Source organism: Choloepus didactylus, chromosome 13 (genome assembly GCF_015220235.1).
Source record: "Choloepus didactylus isolate mChoDid1 chromosome 13, mChoDid1.pri, whole genome shotgun sequence".
NCBI lineage: Eukaryota > Metazoa > Chordata > Mammalia > Pilosa > Megalonychidae > Choloepus > Choloepus didactylus.
Genome location: NC_051319.1, coordinates 62336777 through 62359419, shown reverse-complemented (window position 1 = coordinate 62359419; position 22643 = coordinate 62336777). Strand labels below are relative to the sequence as shown.

The 22643-nt window shown below is 37.5% G+C and overlaps 1 pseudogene; it reads left to right on the top strand.

Annotated features, from left to right (window-relative positions):
* Nucleotides 1-1704: 1704 nt before the first annotated feature.
* LOC119507727 lies at nucleotides 1705-22099 on the top strand (annotated as a pseudogene).
* The last annotated feature ends 544 nt before the right edge of the window (nucleotides 22100-22643 follow it).

The window sequence follows — 22643 nt, the reverse complement described above, 5'->3', positions numbered from 1 at the left end:
TGCAGCTTTTTTTCTGGCTCATTGATTACTCAATGCCAGTGAATTTTGAGTTCCAACCACACCTGCCCTCATGCACAGAACCGTAAATGGATAGTCCAAACAGTCAACCTGGCAGGATTTGTAGATGACATAAACTCAGTTTTGAATTGGCCAATGAATTGATCACTGTGTAATCCTCACCATACTTCATATTTCTCTTCTGTACAATGCATAGTGGAAGATTTAATTCTAGCATTCCTTCAATATCTGAATTCAATTATCCTTAAAAAGTTTTCACATAAACAGTATTCACCCAATTAAGCCTCTCATACATTTAGTTTCTAAAGTTGGTCAGAAAAGTATCTTTAAATATTTAATAATAATAGTAATATTGATAATAATGACACTATTAATTGGTAGAATGCTTACCATGTGGAAAATTTTTCTAAGAACTTTACATAAATTAATTCATCAAAATCTCACAAAATCCCTATAAGGTGGAATCTGTTATCAAATCCATTTTACAGATGAATAATCTAACACTCCAAGGTTAATAATCTTACTGAAGGACACAGAGGGCCTTCTGGCACCAACTGACTACCTCAACAGCCTTTGGTTTTATCCACCATGCTGTCCTATCTATTCCTCTTTCAGAACTGTGGGTTCCATTTCTATGGGAACATCTGGTTCATATCTCTAAAAATGGAGAACGGAGGAAAACAGTTTACCATATTTAGTCCTCAATGAAAGTTGCAAATTCCTGGAGCTAACTGTCCTAAAAATATGAGATGATAGCACGTTTGTAAATACCATACAACCTCCATTTTAAACTATTGATAATTTTAGTAATATAAAATATATTAGTGCTTTTTCTTGACTGTTTATTTAACAAATGGTGACTTTATTTGCCTCCCTCATTTGCTGTTCTTATGTCACCAGTTATATTGTAATTCCTCAGATTTGACTTTTCTGCTATGAGATAATTCATCAAGTCTGAAGATAGACATTCAATCCACCAAATATTCTTCTCTTCATAGTACATAATCTGATAAGGACATGAGGTCAACAGTGAACAAAAAAATCCCCAATCGGGAAATTGTTTCTGCATCTTGAATCAAAGGCTTTGATAAAAGTGACAGAGTGTACAACTCATAGCAGGATTGACTACCCACCAGATTTTAATTAAAAGAGTGAGGATGAAATAAATAGAATTTGAAAATTTAAGTCAGTGTAGAGTAGCATTTTGACAGTCTCAAAGACAGCCTTGATTTTTTTAGCTTGTTCATGATTTATGCTTCAAGAAAGTGGGGATGTCATTAAAAATAATTGAGTTCCACAGAGTTTCTGCCTATACAGAAATTGGATAATGGTTATCAGGCTCTTATTATGGAATCTATTAGTATGTTTGACATAGTATTCCCCTAAGAATGTCTTGATTATGTTTCTCCATCAACTGCCAACTGTCTATACAGTGTACAAAACTTAACCTTCTCTACAGACTGTCTACACAAGGAAGTGCCCAGAAGGGCATCAAAGAAGTGCCAATGGATTGTGACAGTCTTTCTTCCCCATAATAAAAACAATAAACATTTTGAGTACCTACTACACATAAGGCACTGGATAAACACCTGTTATTTAAAACCTCATTTAATCTTCATAGATTAATTAGCCCTATGAGTCAAGTGCTATTGTTAACTCCATTTTCCTAGAGAAAACTGAGGCACAATGAAGGTAAGTTACCCAACCAGAAATTAATGTGTTAATTTATCACCATATTCTCACCCAATTGCTGTCTGATCCTAGAGTCTGTGCTTTATCAACCCAGCTATAGCCCCTAGTCTATCCTTCCTTCTGGCCTACAGCTACAGAAAGTCAACATAACTTATCTGTGGTCAGTCTTGAATTGAGTCACCACAGTAAGATTCCTCCGTGTACTCAATGCTGAAAGGTAAAGGTAAAGACATGAGAGTCAGAAACAGGGACCCAATGAGACTCGGAGAGGTAAGGTTTCTGTGGTAGGCTAAAAACGGAGACGTGCAGCAGGGGAGTCTCCTAAAATTCCAAAGAGACAGTTATAGTCATTCTGACTCCCTCTTTGGCATCATGAGGCTAATATAGAAGTGAAGAAGTTTAATAACCTGAATTCCTGGGCCCCAGCCTCACTCTAGGAACCATACAAAACTTCACTCTTGAGCCATTTCCTAAAAGCTTCAGAAAGATGTCCTCTCTGAGATGTGAGATAACTCCATGAGGGTGCCTTCACAAACTCACAGGCATTTTCAAGAAGGTCAGAATTCTCCCCAAGTGTAAAGTATAACTTCTCAGCAACTCTAACCAAAATCTAGAAGCAGAATCCCTCATAGGAAACTCTTTCCAATCACTGGAAGCCACTTCCAGCTCTATCCCATTCTTCTTCCTCTGATCCCAATAAGTCAATTGCCTTGACCATCCTATCTCCTTGGAGATAACCTGGATGATTCATTGACATCATTGTTAGAGTAGTCACCAAGAAACGGTTAACATGTCAAAAATAAGCATGTACAAATAGATAATACTAAAGCTGTATCTCAAGAAGGGTAAATTTAAATAGAATTAAAACTGCTGTCATGTTAGCCAAACAGGCACACTCAATGTTGTTTGTGTGTGTGTGTGTATGTGTGTGTATGGCTGCGGAAAACTCCTGAAGAGCTACCCAAATAAACGGTTTCTACTATAGAAAACCATGTATTAAGCATAAATGAACCCAGAGAGCTATCATTTAACAATGGTGCCAAAATGAAAGGCAAGGACAAGAGAGCTCAGTTAGGAATGTTAAGCCAAAAGACTACATTCAATTTTCTCCTTATGTGGACATAGTTTTAGCTTTTTATTATGTAAAACTATGGTTTCAATTTTACAGTGCAGAAAAGTTGTCTAGCACAATTCACAAATTATGTTTGCTGTTTTCTGTATCAAAAACAACTTTTATTTTAACATATGCTCAAACTTGTACAAATTGTGATTGTCTGAAGTGGGCCACTATCCTAAGGAGCTCACCCCCTGCACATAGCCCAATGCCACTGATATCCAATGTCATGTAAAGACTACCATCTGCCTTTGGTGCTACATCTCAAGGGATTTTCCAGCTCTGCCTATCAACCTTGTTTACTCTCACCCCGGTCTGGTTTCCAGAGTTTCCAAGCTGCTGCAGTCTATGTAGAATCTGTCACTCTTCCAGATCCCTTTGTACTAACAGCCTGGTTGGGCCTTTTTACACATTGGTCCTAGCAGGCAATTCCCTTCCTGCCCACAGATTTCCCTAATCTCCATTCCCAAGCCTGATACAGTGCCTCAGAGGATGAGAGGGAAACTGGCAGTACTTGTTTTTTGTGTTTTTTCTTTACAAAAAAGATAATAGAAATAAGTAACAATGCAATTGAAAATTCAGAAGCATGATTTTTATCAGAAACATTTAAAACAAGACCAAATCTTTGATCCAAAATAAACAGTAGACTACACTGATTCAGAAAATTAGGTTATAGGATGGACATGCTTGAAGCAGTCCTGTGGGGGGAAAAGGTACTTGTGCATTTACCACATAACACACAACTTGTTGCACACACTTTCATAAACATGTTGTCCTATCTTTGTTATAACACTTGATCTGAAACTCTTTTATTGCAGACTTTCTCAGCACCCCATAAACACAAAGCAAGTTAAGAAATGGAGCCACTTAGAGCGAAACTGTCCAACAGAAATATCAGGTAAACCACCTATGCAATTTTAATTTTTCTAGTATCCACATCAAATAAAAGACACAGGTGATACTGATTTTAATAATAAAATTTATTTGACCCAATATACCTAAAATGCTATCATAACACATAACCAATATAAAAATTATTGAAATAATTTATAAATATATATTTTTCATCTCTTTGAAATCCAGTATGTATTTTACATTTATAGCACATTTCAATTTGGATTAGCCACATTTCAACTGCTCAATAGCTACCTGTGGCAAGGAGCTATTATATTGGTAGAATAACCTTAGAGGAATGGATACTTGCTACCAATTTCCTACACAAAGAATTATTTCTGCAATGAGAATATATTCTGAAAAGAAAACAACACACATAGTTCATGTTTATTAATACTTCAAAATAATTCAAAAGTTTTAATTCTTACCAAAACAAGTCCTTATTTTATATACTGAGTTATCAAGTACCAATATGTAATCATAAGCTATAGTATCGAATTCCTATTGCTGTCAGTTAAAAACTTGACCTGCTCTCATTCTAGACATTCATATGGCACGCTATTCCACATAAAGCTGTTTCTGCCCTTGCTGCAGAAATATGGTCCTGGGACAAGGGAAGACAGGTTAATGCAATAGTCCATGCAGTGAAAAGAACACATAACAATAAAGCATAGGAAAGACTGTATTTTCAATTCAATTTGCAATTTCAGGGATGATACATTTGCATAAACTCTTGTTTCCTTAACTAACTTTTTATGCTTTCTTCTCTCTTTATTTCTAAGTAACCCTACAAACTTATTGAGAATGGTTTTATCACAAGATTTTTCTCAGTAGAAAAATCCTTTTTGTTTTTATGGTCATTTTAGAAAAGTTTTAACCTTTAGGGAAAAAAATAACTTTTTTCTCTAAAAAGTCAAAATTAAAATACCACAAATGTTCTTGTGTAATTTGTTAAGCAATACTGCAGTAATATATTCATTTATTCACTCATTCAACAAACATTTTTTGAATAGACATTAGGTGCCATATTGTATTAGGGTTCTCCAGAGAAAGAAAACCAACAGAATATGTGCGTGTATGTGTGTGTGTGTGTGTGTGTGTGTTTGCATGTGTGTGTGTGTGTGTGCAGATATTTACTTAAAAGGATTGGTTCACATGACTGTGAGGCTGGTTAAGTCTAAATTCTATAGGACAGACTTGCAGGCTAGAAATTCTGGTAAGAGTGAATGTTGAAGCCTTGAGTGCGAAATTTGTAGAAGACAGCAGGCTGGAAACTTGGAGAGGAACATATGGTTTAGTCCTGAGGCAGAATTTTCTCTTCTCCTGGAAACCAAAGTTCTTGCTATTAGGCCTTCATCTGATTGGATGAGGCCCACACACATTATTGAGGGTAATCACCTTTACTTAAAGTCAACTGATTGTAGATGCTAATAACATGTTACACAATAACAACTCCACAGCAACAACTAGTCCAGTGTTTGATCAAATGACCAGACAACATAATAAGTTGACACATCAAATTAACCATAACACATATACTGTGCTGGAACCAAAATGCAACCAGAACATCCCAGCACCAGCTAGAAATTTACACTCTATATTGGAAGAGACAGAACCATGCACTGTCTGCATCATACTAGAAGTGTGCAAGGTGTTCTGAGAGAAGTGTACACAGGCCATTTGGGGAAGCATCAGGAGGACACCTAACCTTGCATAAGTGAGCCAGGTATTCTCTGAATGTAGTACTATCTCAGCCGAGCCCTGAGGGATAAGCAGAGTTTTAAGGCCAAAATAAGGAAAGAGAGAAAAAAACTGTTGGTGGATATATGGACTGTAAAGATACTTGTGATGAGGCCTTAAACAGAAATGATGAATGTGTCATTGCCAACTTGAAGAAAGGCGATCCTTGTTTTAAAGTAGAAGAGAATTTGGCAAAATTGAGTCCTGGTATTGAATGGAATGCAGAATTTGAAAGTGACGAGCTGGAGTACTTAGCTGAAAAGAACTCCAAGCTAAAAGTTGAAAATGCAGCATGGCTTCTCCTCGCACCTTATAGTAAAATGTGAGAGGAAAGACATAAGCTAAGAACTGGACTCTTGGGTACAAAGAAACTAGAAATTGATGGTTTGGAAAACTCTGGGCTTCTAGAGTGAGACCCCAGAGGATGGTGCCCTACGTGAGGATTTAACCAAACACAGAAGCGACTGCCCTTTCAGTACATGCTGCATTGGAAAAGGAGTTATCAAGAAAGGATTTGTGTAAAGTCCTAACATCCGATGCTTTTGACCCTTATATGCTTCATGCCAAGCTAACAAATTTTTTGCGAGATCTGTACAAACAGAACCACTGCCAGTCTAGACTGGGGTGGGGAGTGGTTGGAGAAGGGACAAATTGAAGGAAACATTTCAAATACAGAATCATGGAAACTGAGGTCTGGAATCAATAAATCTAGGGCAAGGAGAGCAGAGCAACCCATGCGCCTGGAAAGATGAGTTTGCCCTGGAGACAGAGGGTGAGTCTTCCACCTCAATGCTCAGGAACAGTATTGCCACCCCAGGCCTTAGAGAGGATGGAGCACATACTCTGGGGATTGGGGAGAGCCTGGCCAGCACCCCACTGTTTAAAAAGGGGAGAGCTTTGCCCTGGAAAGGCAAAGTCCGGGTGGTGCCCCAATGTTTGAAGAAGGTGGGACTGAGAAGAAGGTGCTCTCCCCAATGCATGGCTATGTTGGAGCACTCACCCCAGTGTTTGAAGAAAAAAGGGCTGCTGGGAAAGCCTTTGGAAAGTGTTGGACTGCAGCTTTCCCAAACCCCAAGGATGAAATGTCATTCTATAAATGTCTCTCAGACTTTGAAATCTAATGGAGTTTGCCCTGCAGGTTTTAGGAATTCTTTTGGTCCCATGAACCCTGTTTTCCTTTCAGTTTCTCCCTATGGCAATGAGAATGTTTAACCTATGACTGTCCCTTCTTTGTTTACTGGAAACAGATAACTTGTTCTAAGTTTCACAGGTCCACAGTTGGAGGGGAATTTTGCCTTAGGACAGATTACTCCTGTAACTGATTTTGATAAGACCTTGAACTTACCAACTGTTACTGAAGTGATTTAAGTTTTTGTGATATTCTGATGGGATGAATGTATTTTGAATATGAAGAGATCATGTTTTTTGGGGGTCCAGGGGGTGGAATGTGCCAGTGTGGATACGTATGTCCCCCAAAAAGAGCCATGATCTTTTAAACCAATCTTGTCTGAAGGAAACTTTTGATTGAGTATTTCCATGGAGATGTGACTCACTCAACTGTAGGTAATACCTTTGGTTAGATTATTTCCATGGAGGTGTTACCTCACCCATTCAGTGTGCAATTTAATTAAATCACTGGAGTCCTATCAGAGCTTACAGAGAGAAGGTAGCTGAGAGACACTTTTGGAGACAGGCTTGGGAGCTGACAGCTTTGAAGATGCTAGCCCAGAGTTTACACTAGAGAAGCAAAGAGAGATAAGCCCTGAGACATTATAGAAAAAGTCATTTTGAAACAAGGACCCCAGAGCAAATGCCAGCCACCTGTCTTCCTAGTTAACAGAGGTTTTCCAGACACCGTCAGCTGTTCTTCAGAGAATGTTGAGGCCTTAGTTGGACACTTTTATGGCTGTAGAACTGTAAGTTTGTAGCCAAATAAACCCCCTTTATAATAGCCAATCGATTTCTGGTATTTTGCATAGTGGCAGCATTAGCAAACTTGAACAGGGGACATAACTGCTGACCCCATAGAAATAAAGAGCTAATGAAAAGATACTATGAGCAACTACATGCTAATAAACTAGACAACTTAGATGAAATGGACAACTTCCTAGAAAAGCATGAACAACCAACACAGACTTGAGAAGAAATAGATGACCCCAACAAACCAATCACAAGTAAAGACACTGAGTCAGTCATCAAAAAGCTCCAAAAAAAGAAAAACCCAGGACCAGATGCCTTTACATGTGAATTTTATCAAGCATCCAAGAAAGTTAGTACCAATCCTGTTCAAATTCTTTAAAAAATTGAAGGGGAGGGAAAGCCACCTAACTCATACTATGAAGCCAATATTACCCCAATACCAAATTCAGACAAAGATACTACAAAAAAAGGAGAAAATTTTAGACTAATCTGTTTAATGAATATAGATGCAAAATCCTCAACAAAATACTCAAAAATCAAATCCATTAAAAGAATTATACACCATGATCAGGTGGAATTTATTCCAGGTATGCAAGGCTGGTTCAACACAAGAAAATCAATTAATGTAATACACCACATCAATAAATCAAAGCAGAAGAACCACATGATCATCTTGAGTGATGCAGAAAAGGCATTTGACAAAAGTCAACATCCTTTCTTGATGGAAACACTTCAAAGGTTAGGAATAGAAGGGAACTTTCTCAATATGATAAAGGCAGTATACGAAAAAACCATAGCTAACATCATACTCAATGGAGAAAGACTGAAAGCTTTCCCTCTAAGATAAGGAACAAGGCAGGGATGCCCATTGTCACTACTGTTATTCAACATTGTGCTGGAAGTTCTAGCTAGAGTGATTAGGCAAGGAAAAGAAATAAAAGGCATCCAAATTGGAGAGAAAGAAGTAAAACTTTCACTGTTTGCAGATGACATGATCCTATATAGAAAATCCAGAAAAATCTGCAGTAAACCTACTAGAGCTAATAAATGAATGCAGTTAAGTGGCAGGGTACAAGGTCAACACGTAAAAATCAATAGTGTTCCTATATACAAGTAATGTGCAACAGGAGGAAGAAATCCAGAAAAAATTCCCTTTACAGTAGCAATCAAAAGAATCAAGTATTTAGGAATAAACTTAATCAAGGCCACAAAAGACCTATACACAGAAAACTATAAGAAACTGCTAAAAGAAATCAAACATGATTTTAATAAATGGGAGGACATACTAAGTTCATGGATTGGAAGACTAAATATAGTTAAGATGTCAATTCCACCTAAACTGATTATAGATTCAATTCAATACCAATTAAAATCCTAACAATATACTCTGCAGAAATAAAAAAATGAATAACAAATTTATTTGGAAGGAGAGAGTGCCCAAGTACACAAAAATATCTTAAGAAAGAGGAATGAAGTGGAAGGTCTCATACCACCTGACTTTAAAACGTACTAAAAAGCCATAGTGGTCAAAACAGCATTGTACTGGCATAAAGACAGATATACAAATGGATGGAATCAAATTGAATGTTCAGAAATAGACCCTCTCATCTATGGACAATTGGTCTTTGATAAGGCAGTCAACCCAATACAACTGGGACAGAGCAGCCTCTTCAATAAATGGTGTTTGGAGAAATAGATATCCGTATCCAAAAGAATGAAAGAGGACTTCCATCTCACACCTTATACAAAAATTAACATGAAATACATCAAAGAACTAAACATTAGTGCTAAGACATAAGACTTTTAAAAGAAAATTTAGGAAAGATCTTGTGAAAGAAGATGGTTCCCTAGACCTTACACCCAAAGCGCAAGCAAAGAAGAAATAGATAAACAGGATCTCCTCAAAATTAAACACTTTTGTAACTCAAAGAACTTTCTCATAAATGTAAAAAGGCAGCCTACACAATGCGAGACAATATTTGGAAATCATGTATAAGATAAGGGTTTCATATCCAGAATATATACAGAGATCCTACAACTCAACAACAGAAAGACAAACAATGCAATTAAAAAATGGGGAAAAGACATGGATAGAAACTATTCTGAAGAGGAAATAAAATGGCTGAAAACATATAAAAAGATGCTTACAATCAGATATCATCTCTCACCTACTAGAATGGCCACTATCAAAAAAAAATAGAAAACTGCAACTGCTGATGAGGTTGTGCAGAAAGACACACATTTATTTACTGTAAGTGGGGATGTAGAATGGTGCAGCCAACCAAGAAGGCGGTGTGTCAGATCCTCAGGAAGCTAAGTATAGAATTGCTGTCTGATCCAGCAATTCCATTACTAGGTATATACTCAGAGGAACTGAATGCTAAGACATGAGCGGACATTTGTAAACCAATATTTATAGCAGCATTATTCACAATTTCCAAAAGACGGAAACAGCCCGAATGTCCATCAATGGATGAGTGGATAAAAAAATTGTGGTACATACATACAGTGGAATATTATGCAGCTGTAAGACAAAACAAAGTCACAGAACATATAACAACGTGGATGAACCTTTAGGATGTTATATTGAGTGAAGTTAGCCAAAAACAAAAGGACAAATACTGTATGGTCTCGCTAATATGAACTAACATTAATGGGCAAACTTTGAGAATTAAAGCTGAGAACACAGGCTATTAGTAGATAGAAAGAGGGTACAGATTGGGCATTTGATGCTGAAGGAGTAAAGAATGTTCAACAGGATTGACTGTAAAGATCCAGAAATTGATAGCACAATACAGTGTGATGGGTAGCACAATATTGTAAGTACACTGAACAACAATGATTGTGAGTACAGTTGAAAGAGGAAGGCTAGGAGCATGCATGATACCAGAAGTAAAGATAGAAGGTAAAGACTGGGACTGTATAACTTGGTGAAACATAGAGTGGTCAATGATGGTGATTAAATGTACAAACAGAAAAATGTTTTTACATGAGGGAGAACGAATGTCAACCTTGCAAGATGCTGAAAAAGGGATAGTATAGGGGAAAAATATTATCAGCAGAATTTAAAATCTATAGTTAACAGTAACATTGTAATGTGCTTCCATTAACTGTAACAAAGGCAATATACCAAAGCTAAATGTCTATAAGTGGGGATATAAGGGAATGATATGGGATTCTTGGTGATGGAGTCTGACCTTTTCACTGTATTTTATTGTATTGTATTGTATTTTTTTTATTATTCTTATTTTAAGTTTTTTGGAGCAATGAGTATGTTCAAGGGCTGATTGTTGTCATGAATGCACAACTATATGATGATACTGTAAACAATTCATTGTTCACCATGGATGATTCTATGGTATGTGAATATATCTCTATAAAATTGCAGGAGGAAAAACAAACAGAGGGATACAAGTGCTAGAGAAAATGTGGAGGGACGGATGTACCTATTCACAGTTGGTGGGTGCATAAAATGAGCAGCCTATCTGAAGAGCAGGTGGTGGTTCCACAAGAAGCTAAGTATGTAAATATGGGGTGCTCATGAGGTCCTGCAACCCCATTATTGGCCATATATTGGCAATATATTGGAAGAACTGATCTGGATGGACATTTGCACGCTGGGGTTTATGGCAGCAGTATTCAAGATTCACAATGAATGTAGGTGGGCTAAGGGTACATTGACTGACGAAAAGAATGGTGAACTGTGGTGTATGCATACAATAAAATATTGAGCGGCTACAAAAGGGAATGTAGTTGTGAGACATGCAACTAGGTGAATGGACCTTGATGACAGCATTTTGAATGAAATAAGTCAGAAATGAAAAGACAAACATTATAACGCCCCACTAATACAGACTAACTATAAAGTGCAAACTCTGAAAACTGAATTTGAGAGCACAGATTATCAGGAGAAGGCTTCTTGTAAAGGTACCTAGATTGTAAGCTCTTACAGCAGTCACATCTATTTCCAAGTTGTAATGGTTATCTCTAAATTTTGTGATGCTTAACTCTTTGTGTATAACCTAGTCCATCTCTGGAATTTCAGGTATCTGTGTGACATCTGAGACTCAGAGCTAGAGTCTGGCAGCTATGAATGTTAGTATTACCCCATATAGCAACTGTTATAAAAGCTGAAAAAGAGTTCAGACTTCAATTAGAGATATAAATGGAACACATCTGGTTAGGACTAAGGTAAATCAGACTAAAGGGTAAAGGATGATATTTTTAAAACTTCAACTTCTGTGTGAAACCAACGGAAGAGATGTTTAGTTGGTGCAAAATCTATATTTTCTGTAGCACACTATATAATTTAACTTGCATGGTCAGTTTATTCAAACCCCATAATTACATGGAACTTTGAACAGGGATCAAGATCTGATTGGCTTGTACAGGTTAGTATGAAGCCCCGATACATCCCAGAGTAATTTGGGCAGAGAATAAAAATGTATTTGCAAAGCCCCCTTGAGGAATGGAGAAAAATGTGGAAATTTTATACTTCCACACCTGGGGTATTACTTATAGTCTCACAAGCATTTGGGACTATCAGTTTAGAAGGCCAAGCCCTCAATCTTGGGGCTTGCCCTTATGAAGCTTGTTACTGCAAAGGAGAGGCTAAGCCTACTTATAATTGTGCCTAAGAGTCACCCCCAGAAAACTTCTTTTTTTGCTCAGATGTGGCCTCTCTCTCTAAGCCAACTCTGCAGGTGAACTCACTGCCCTCCCTCCCTACATGGGATATGAGTCCCAAGGGTGTAAATCTCCCTGGCAAGTTTGGACATGACTCCCAGGAATGAGCCTGAACCCGGCATTATGGGATTGAGAAAGACTTCTTGACAAAAAGGAGGAAGACAAATGAAACAAAATAAAGTCTCAGTGACTGAGAGATTCCAAATGGAGTCAAGTGGTCATTCCGGAGGTTACACTTATGTGTTAGATAAATATCCCTGTTTGGTTTTTAGTGTACTGAATTAGCTAGAAGTAAATACCTGAAATGTTGAACTGCAACCCCACAGCCTTGATTCTTGAAGACAACTCTATAACTATATAGCTTTCAGTTGTGACTGTGTGATTGTGAAAAACTTGTAGCTCACAGTCCCTTGATACATTGTATGGACAGATGAGTAGGAAAATGGGGACAAAAATTAAACCAATGGGGGAGATGGGGGATGAAATGTTTTGAGTATTCTTATTTACTTGTATCTTTATTCTTATTTTTATTTTTGGGGGGAATGAAAATATTCAAAAATTAAATGTTTGATGAAAGTACAAGTGTATGATGGTTCTCTGAACAATTGGTTGTATACTGTGGATGACAGAATGATATGTGACTATACCTCAATAAAACAATTAAAAAATGAAAAACATTCAACTCAAAATGGATTTAAGACCTAAATATAGGAACCAGAATTATCAAACTCCTGAAAGAAAATGTAGTGAAGCATCTTCAGGACCTTCTTTACAACCAAAGCACAAACAACAAAAGAAGAAATAGATAAAAGGGACCTCATAAAAATTAAAAACTTTTTGTGCCTCAAAGGACTTTATCATGAAAGTAAAACAACAACCTATAAAATGGGAGAAAATATTTGGAAACCACTTATCAGATAAAAGTTTAATATCCTGAATACATAAATAAATCCTTTGACTTAACAAGAAAAAGACAAACAACCCAATTTAAAAATGGGCAAAAGACTTAAATAGATTTCTCTCCAAAGAAGATACACAAATGGCCACAAAGTACATGAAAAGCTGCTCAACCTCATTAGCCATCAGGGAAACACAAATCAAAACCACAATGAGATACCATTTCACACCCATTAGAATGGGTACCATTAGGAAAATGAAAAACAACAAATGTTGGAGTGGAGAAATAAGAACATTCATTCCTTGCTGGTGGCAATATAAAATGGTGCAGCCTCTGTGGAAGACAATTTGGTGATTCCTCAGAAAGTTCAATACAGAATTACCATATGACCCAGCAATCCCACTAGTTGGTATTTACCCAAAAGAACTGAAAGCAGGGACTTGAGCAGATATTTGCATACTGATGTTCATAGTGACATTATTCACAACTGTCAAAAGATGGAAGCAACCCAAAGTGTCCATCAGTTGATGAATGGATAAACAAAATTTGGTATATACATGCTATAGCATATTATTCAGCCGTAAAAGGGAATGAAATACAGATTCATGCAACAATATGAATGAACCTTAAAGACATCATATTGAGTGAAATAAGCCAGACACAAAAGGACAAATATTGTATGATCCCACTGACATGAAATAATTAGAATCAACAACCTCACAGAGTCAGAATCTAGAATATAGGTTACCAGGGGACATCATGGGGATAGTGAATGGGAAGTTAAGGTTTAAAATGTACAAGGTTCCTAATTGGAGTGATTTTGGTAATGGATGGTGGTGATAGTAACACAACATGGTGAATGTAATTAATACCACTGAAATACGTATCAGAATGCGATTAAAAGGGGAAATGTTAGATTGTATATACGATAACAGAAGAAAATTAAAACTCTACACAAACAGGGAACCCAAAGTTAAACCAGGGATTATAGTTAGTAGTACAATTATAAAAATACGTTATCATCATTTGTAACAAATGCTTCACACCAAAGCAAAGTGTTAATAATAGGATGTATATGGGAATCCTGTATTTTATGCATGATTGTTCTGCAAAACCACAATTTCTCTAATAAAAAAAATTATTTCCTCTAACAAGAGAATGCTTATATGTTTCTTATTATGAATGACTCTTTTAATTGATTTTCAATTAAATGTTGTTCTAAGTCATAGTAATTTACTAGAAAACTGTTAGACTGGTAATTTACTAGAAAAGAAACTAAAGTGGGCATTTGGAAGTGTTTTCTAAAAACATAATATCAAATAATTTTTCATCTCAGGATTTAAAATGGGTCACAACGTAAAGACTTTCATTTTTATTCATGGTAATTTTAGCAATAAAAATGGCATGTATCTAATATCCTGATTAAGTCAAAATTAATATCCTACATGTATCTAACATTTTAGAGCAGTATCATCAGAAGCTATTTCACTCATTCATTCAATATTATTACAAACCTAATGTAAGCCAGCACTAGGCTAGGTTTGGAGTTAGAAAAGGGAACAAGAAATACATAGTTCCATTGCCTCGTGGCAATGGGAGAGAGAAAATAAATAAATGAATTAATTAATAGTGAATTAATAAAAATAAGGTAAAGAAAGTTTATCACAATAAGTTCTAAGATCAAAGTATATAATGGAAAATTTCTAAAATAAGAATATGTATGGGGAACATTTAATAAACAATCCGTGTTACAAACAAATAAGAGTGGTCCTCTCTGGTAATGTATAAGCTACCTGTAATCCCTATTTTTTTAATTGAATGCAGCAAAAACAATTATTAAGTTTATCCTACAAAACCAATTTTATATGTTCTTATCTCTGTGAATTATTAATAACCATATCAGAGTACTGTTTTGTGGTGTTTTCTATCCATCAGTATTTTTAAAACAGTGGAAGCAGTTTTTGCTTGTACCAAAGTAGAGAAGATCATTATGCCATTTGTAATAAACCTTTGTTGGTCTTCTCAGCATCCATTTCCCCTTTCCTCTACCAACAGGACCTCTATTAAAGTAGAGACTACACCTCTTCCATACACTATTTCAGGAGTACTGACTCAAATCTCTTCTCCCATGGAAAGCCCTGTTTAGGTCAAGTCAACCATATTCTTCCACTTTTCTGAATTCTGTCACTGATTTAAGAATGGGGATATAACTCATTCAATGATATTTGAGAGACATTTTCTGGAATTTCTTTGCATTTAAAATTTTCCTCCTTCTTTACCAGGGATAGCAGAACGGAAATCATCTTTCTACTGGTTCTAAATTTTTAAATTGTCTAGCCCCCAAAATATCACTTCTGTAGCCATCTGGAGGTCACAAGGACAGATCAACTTGATAATGGAGTCAACACCAAGGAAACAGAGTATAGATACATGTTTTGGTCCGATCACTGAACCCGGAATCAAGTTTCTCATTTTATTTCCTTAAACTGGACTACATCAAACTTTCTAAAGAATCTTATCTGATACTAAGCCTAGCATTTTATATCAACATCAAGTGTGAAAAATTCTGTAGTTATTCATGACTTTGGTACAAAGATTTTCTGAATCTTTGGTTTAAAAGAAAGGGCATCAAGGTAACTCTTACCTTAAAATAACTCAGCTCTTCCCTCTCCCTCTTCTGTGCTGTCTCTCTCATCACAGACCTCACAATGTTTACAGATGAGGCCTCCTATAAGAGTATATAAGCACACCATTCAAGTGCAAAACCTATTTCTCAAAACAACCTACAGAATTAGTCTATAGTTGATCTATTATCAAACGCCTTGATAATTTTAATAAAAAACAACCCCTCAAAATCATTAGCAGATACTCCATTGCTTAATGTATTCCAGAGCCTTTCCATTCTAACTTGGGGCTTTAGCAATACAAAACAAAAAGCATCTCTCTAGGTCAGTACATGGACATTTGAGAATGAAAGTGCATGTAATGCTGTTATACTAGAGAAAAGCCTTAAGATTTGTATTATTTATATAACATAGACATGTAACAGAAAGATTTTGGGTCACACACCACAGTCCTTTCTTTTTATAATTTTAAAATAGGATAAAAATTACCAAGTAACAGGTTTACTGACACTGGGGGACTTTTGGTTTGGAAGGAAAGCTGTATTACATATACCTCCACCTTAACACTGTGTATCAATATTTAATGATTACTTTCTTCTAGTATTGGTCTATGCACATAAATATTTTATGTATTCATGTCCAAATTTCACATCCATTGCTTTGCTCTGTTTTATAAAATAACATTTTAATATAAAATTAAAGTAAAAAAGAACACCCAAAGCATCCCATACCCCTTACCCCTCCCTATTATTCATTTTCTTTTTGTCCTCATTTTTCTACTCATCTACCCACTCACTGGATAAAGGGAGTGAGGGCCACAAGGTTTTCACAATCACATGGTCACACAGTGTAAGCTATATAATTATACAATGATCTTCAAGAATCAAGGCTACTGGGTTGTAGTTCAACTGTTTCAGGTATGTCCTTCTAGCTATTCCAATACACTAAAAACTAAAAAGTGATATCTATATAATGCACAAGAATAACCTCCAGAATGACCTCTCAACTCTATTTGAAATCTCTCAGCCAATGAAACTTTATTTTGTTTCATTTCTATTCCCACTTTTGCTCAAGAAGCTTTTCTCAATCCCTTGATGTCAGGGCCAAGCTCATCCCTTTATGTCATGTCCCACGTTGCCAGGAAGATTTACACTCCTGGGACTCATATCCCATGTAGGCGGGGAGGGCAGTGAGTTTACCTGCAGAGTTGGCTTAGAGAGAGAGGCCACATCTGAGTAAAAAAAGAGGTTCTCCAGGAGTGACTGTTAGGCACTATTGTAAGTAGGCTTAGTCTCTCCTTGGCAGTAACAAGCTTCATAAGGGCAAGCCCCAAGATCAAGGGCTCAGCCTTCCAAATTGGTAGTCCCCAATGCTTGTGAGACTATCAGTAATTCCCTAGGTGGAAATTAATCTCCATATTTTAATTTTCCATCTTTTCCCCCGGTCCCTCAAGAGGGCTTTGCAAACACATTTTTATTCTCTGCCCAAATTACTCTGGGATGTATCAGGACTTCACAGTAACCTGTACAAACCAACCATATTTCACTCCCTATTCAAAGCTCCATGTAATTATGGTGTTTGAATAAACTGACTATACAAGTTAAATTATGTAGTGGGCTAAAGAAAAGATAGATTTTGCACCAACTAAACATCGCTTCCATTGGTTTCACACAGAAGTTGAAGTTTTAAAACACAATCAATATCATCCTTTACCTTTAGTCTGATTTAGTCCTAACCAAGTCCATTTTATTCATATCCCTAATTGAAGTATGATCTCTTTTTCAGACTCTTTAACATTTGCAGTATGGGGTAATGATGACATTCATAGCTGCCAGACTCTGCCTCTGAGTCCCAGGTGTCACAAAGATACCCAAAGTTCCAGGGACCGACTAGGTTATACACAAAGAGCTCAGCCTCTCAGAATTTAGAAGTAGCCATTACAACTCAGGAATAGATATAATTGCTGTTAAGAATTTACAATCTGGAAACTTTTATCATAAGCCTTTCCCTGATTACCTACGCTCTCCAATTCAATTCCCAGAGTTTGCACATTATAGTTAGTCCATATTAGTAAGGCATTATAATGTTTGTCTTTTCATTTCTGGTTTATTTCACTCAACATACTATCCTCAATGTCCACTCACCTAGTTGCATGCCTCACTTCATTTCTTCTCGTAGCAGCTTAGTATTTCATTATATGTACACCACAGTTCACCATTCCATTCATCAGTAAATGTACCCTTAGGTCACCTCTATCCACTACGAATTGTGAATACTGCCACCAAAATCCCACTGTGCAAATGTCCATTTGTGTCCCTCTTTTCAGTGCTTCCAAGTATATATCCCATAACAGGGTTGTAGGACCATACGGCAACCCCATGCTTAGCTTCCTGTGGAACCACCACACTGCCCTCCAAACTTGCTGTACCATCTACTTCTCCACCAACGGTGATTAGGTACCTCCCACTCTCCACATTTGCTCCAGCACTTGGTATCCCTCTTTTTATTTTTAAACAATTTTATTCACATACCATACATTCCCTCCTAAGTAAACAATCAATGGTCCCCTATATAATCACAGTTATGCATTCACCACCACTATTTACACGAGGACATTTCCATTTCTGTTATTTCTTCCCTTACTTCAATTCAGCATCTGCAGGGTCCTTCTCCAGTCTATATTCTACTCCAGAGTTTCAAACAATTCAGAATTGTCCTTTTCTTTGTTGAATCTCTGGAGAGGAGTTTTCAGTAGCTGTTTACATCGCCATGTTGATGTCACTCCTCTCATAAAGTTTTAAAAGAAATTTCATTTCACTTATAATATTTTCTTGCTTTTGAAAAAGGAAAAGGCACTGTTCACACTGTACATATTTTTATACACCCCCACACACATACACAATATATATTAACTATGATTGGAAAGTGACTTGGAGATACAGCTGTCACTAGGTCACCCTATATTCTCTGAAGGAACATTGTAATCCAGAGGTGTTGCTAGGAATCTCTCTCAGGTTTAATTTAATTAGTACAGTACTGACCTTTTTATAGTATTAATGTATAATCTTTTGTCCCTGTGGACTGGACTGTTTATTATAGTTTCTGCCCAAAGCTTAGAGCACATTGATTTCCAAGTACCAGTTTATAAAACTGCCAAGTCATCTCTGTCAAATGACTGTTTTCACCCAAGCAGTTTAAAAATTATGCAAGTCAAATCAAGTAACTAAGGCATTAATTAAAAATTGCAGCTTGTAAAGAAGGACCCAAGAGACATAAAAGCACTATTCAGGACTGCAAAAGAGAACATGAGAACGAAGTTACAGGAGATATGTGGTTCTAAAATATCCTGGTCATATTCTATAGACCAGAAATTCCAAACAATTTTCTCTAATGTTTGAGTAAAATATTCATATGAATAAGATTATTTCATGAAGAGTACGATAATTCTACTGAGTAACTGACTAATATGGGAACTTTAGAGGCCCTATGTGGAGATCCAGGTAACTATATAATTAATAACTCCAATGTTGTGTATGTAAGTTTGGATTAGATTAACCTGAGAGTAACAGAGAGCTAAAATAACTTTGATGAAAGCAAGCTGGAGACTCTAGTCCATGAAATCTTCAGGGCCAAGACTCCTTCCAGCAACTTTCCATCTGTACAGTTTGGTCCTCAACTTAATGATTCAAAAGGGAGGTTAGAGCGCTAAGGATTGCATCTGTATTACAGGCAGCAGGGAAAAAGAGGAGTAAAGGAAAAAGTGGAGCAAGTGTAGGTCATCATACTTTAAGGAAAATTCTCAGAATCTGCCATATATTTACATCCACTATGCAAGATTTAGTCACATGGTCATTCCTAGTTGCAATGAAGGCAGAAAAATGTTCTTTGTAATCTGGCAGCCAAGCCGTTCTGCTGTAACATGGGTGTTTTAGTTTCCCAGATGCTAAAACAGATAGCATCCAGTGGGTAGGCTTAAACAACAGGAATTTCCTGGCTTATGGTTTTCAGGTTAGGAGAAGTCCAAAGTCGGGTATCAGCAAGGTGATGCTTTCTCTCTGAAGACTCTGGCACTCTGGGTCCTTGGTTTTTCTTATCACATGGCAATGCATGTGGTGACATCCTCTTCTTTCTCTTCCAAGTTCCATTGACTTCCAGCTTATTCTAGTCCACATGGATTTCTCTTTATAAAGCTTCTCATAATAGAATTAAGTCCCAACCTCATTCAGTTGGGCCACATGTCAACTAAAAATAATATCTTCAAAAGGTCTTATTGAGAATGGGTTCACAACCACAAGAATGGATTAAGATTAAGAACATGTTTTTTTCTAGGGTACATAATTCAACCTACCACAGTGGGGATATGATTCTGAAATAAAAGAAGAATGGACATCAGAAGAGAATGGACATCAGAAGTTCTCTTACTAGTCTCTGCCATGCCATTTCATTCACAGATGATTTAAAAATACTTTGGTAGTATACAAGTGAACTAAAGACATTATTTATAAAAATAATGAAGACATGAGAGGTGCAGAACATCCCCAGCATACGTAAAAAAAAAAAATAATAATAATAATTAAGAACAAAGACAAAGCAAAATGGCAAAATTGAGAAATAACAAAGTAAAGAATTAAAGTCAACTTCCCAAATATTGGAAGTGGGGGGGGGGGAGCAATACACCACTTATAGGAATGTGGTTAAAGGAAAAAGGAGGAATATGTAGAGCTTTACCAGTAGGGATATCCGGAACAGAAATCAAATCCAACTAGAGAAGCAAATGAACAGAAAAGTTGTGGCAAAACTCTTAGTGCTCCAGGAAATAATCCAAATAGAAGACTGACTAAATTAAGATTTAGCTCTTTCAACTCAATTTAATATTTTAAAGAAACATTATTTTAGGTCGACTAAACTTAAAATGAGAACAGTGCTAGGAACTCTAACAGTTGTATTTTTAAGATAAAATTATTTCCATATAGGACTTTACAACCTCATATGGGAAGAAACATTTTCATTTAATAATGTTAATAATTCTATAATAAAGATGCAAATAATGTAAGGTAATGATGAAATGAGTAACAGTGCAAATGAGTGAATTAGTGTTAGACCTTGTAGGAAAATAAGGATATCATCAGGCAACATACAGACTTGAACTGGGGAGTAAGAGGAGGGAATGCAGTTAAAGAAGTCATTGGGCAACCTCTAACTGGTACAGGGTATAATACATTCATTTGGAAGGAAATTACCAGTTCACCCTAGATACTATTCTCCCTGTATTTATATTCCAAATCCATCCCTAATTAGACTGAGAAGATACAGATTATCACTGTTTTGTAGCAGGTCATTAAGCACCATTGATTTGCCCTACTTCACTTTTGCAAACGTTTTTTAACTTCCACAGATCTCAGTAAGAAACGTAATACGCTGTCAGAATTCAGACCAGGCATTAGACACCAGGGATAATCTATGGAGGTGGACAATCTATACAAAGGCAATTCCAAACTATTTTTAAAAAAATCAAATATATATTGGAATTAAAGATACCAACTGACTGGCAGGGAGTGGTCCTCAAAACTAATCTTAGCCCGGCTCCAGGAGAGCTATGCGGATGACGCAGGGTCCTCCCCAACAAATCCCAGTTCAAACGCGAGGCCGCCCTGCGCGTCCAGCAGCAGTTCCTGCGCGCTACCACCCCGGAGGTGCAGGCCGGCCCATTCCAGGGCCAGCGCATGTCCGCCTGGGACATCCTCTTACCTGAGCCTGGATGAGCTCCTGGCACAGCACGCGGCAGGCGCCCTGGCCGTGCCCGCTCTTGTTGCCACCCTCACCGGAGTCGTCGAGGACACCAAGGAACGGCAGAGCAAGGTAGCCTTCGAGGTCTGTGGTGCCACGTGTCGGCCTCCAAGCCGCGCGACTCCCGGGCCTGATGACGCCAGAAGGCAGGAAAAGCTGAGCATCTACCAGGCCTTGTGGCAGGGCCTCCTGTGGCTCAGCCCCGCCCTGGTGCTGCTCGAGGCCCAAGCGGCCACGGCCTTAGTCATCGACTCCGCGCGCAACGAACGACCGTCGGAGGAGGAGGCGGTGACCGTGGGAGTGGTCGGCGGCGAGACATGGAAGAAGCTGCAGACGGCTGAGCGCGTGGTCACCGGCTACACTGGCCCCTAAAACGGAGGGCAAGATCTCTCTCTTCCGCCTCTTAGAAGGATCTTTTCATCAGGAAGCACAGTGTCCGCCTGCTGGAGGCCCAGATGCCACGGTCATGGACACGGTGCACAGCTACCATGTGCCCATAGAGGTTGCCGACCAGCGTGGCTATTTCGAGGACATGAACCGCATCCTGTAGGATTCCGGCGACAAAACCAAGGGCTTTTTTGACCCCAACATGCACGAGAACCTCACCACATGAAGCTGCTGTGCAGGTGCTTGCACGACCCCGTCACAGGCTCTTACTTCTGTCTCTCTGGAAGGGGTGAGATATTCTTCTACTTTTCATTGTCTCAGCTTTTCAAGAACATCTGACATTATTTTCAAACTTTTCAAGATTGTTTGTTTTTTCCCCTTTCCCCCTGAAATTTTTTTTTTCTTTTTTTTTTTTTTTTAGTATCTTAAGTAATGTTCTACTTCTTCATCTCTTGGTAATTTGGACTGTTTGTCCCATTTGCTCCAGTATGAAATCCCTCCTCCTCCATCTTGCCCTGTCTGGTTGCTCTCAGCTGCTCTTACCCCAGACTTCTCCCAATTGTTGTTGTTGTTGTTTTTAATTTTATGGGAAATTTGCAGGTGATAGTACTTAAATACTCCATTGCCTTTGCGAACTCTTTCTCTTTGGCTTTTGGCACCTGCACACACCAATTTGAGTCATTTTCCAAACTTTATTAAATGCATTCCTTTCAATTATGAACAAATATAGTTTTAGATGTTTAATCAGTGATTCACAAAGCCTAACCCTCCCCCCCCCAGAGAACTATCCTCAATGATACTAGACAACCTAAATAAATAAGAAAATTTCCTTAATTTTAACTGTATCCATTAAAATTTAATATGGTAAAATTGGTTATCTGGT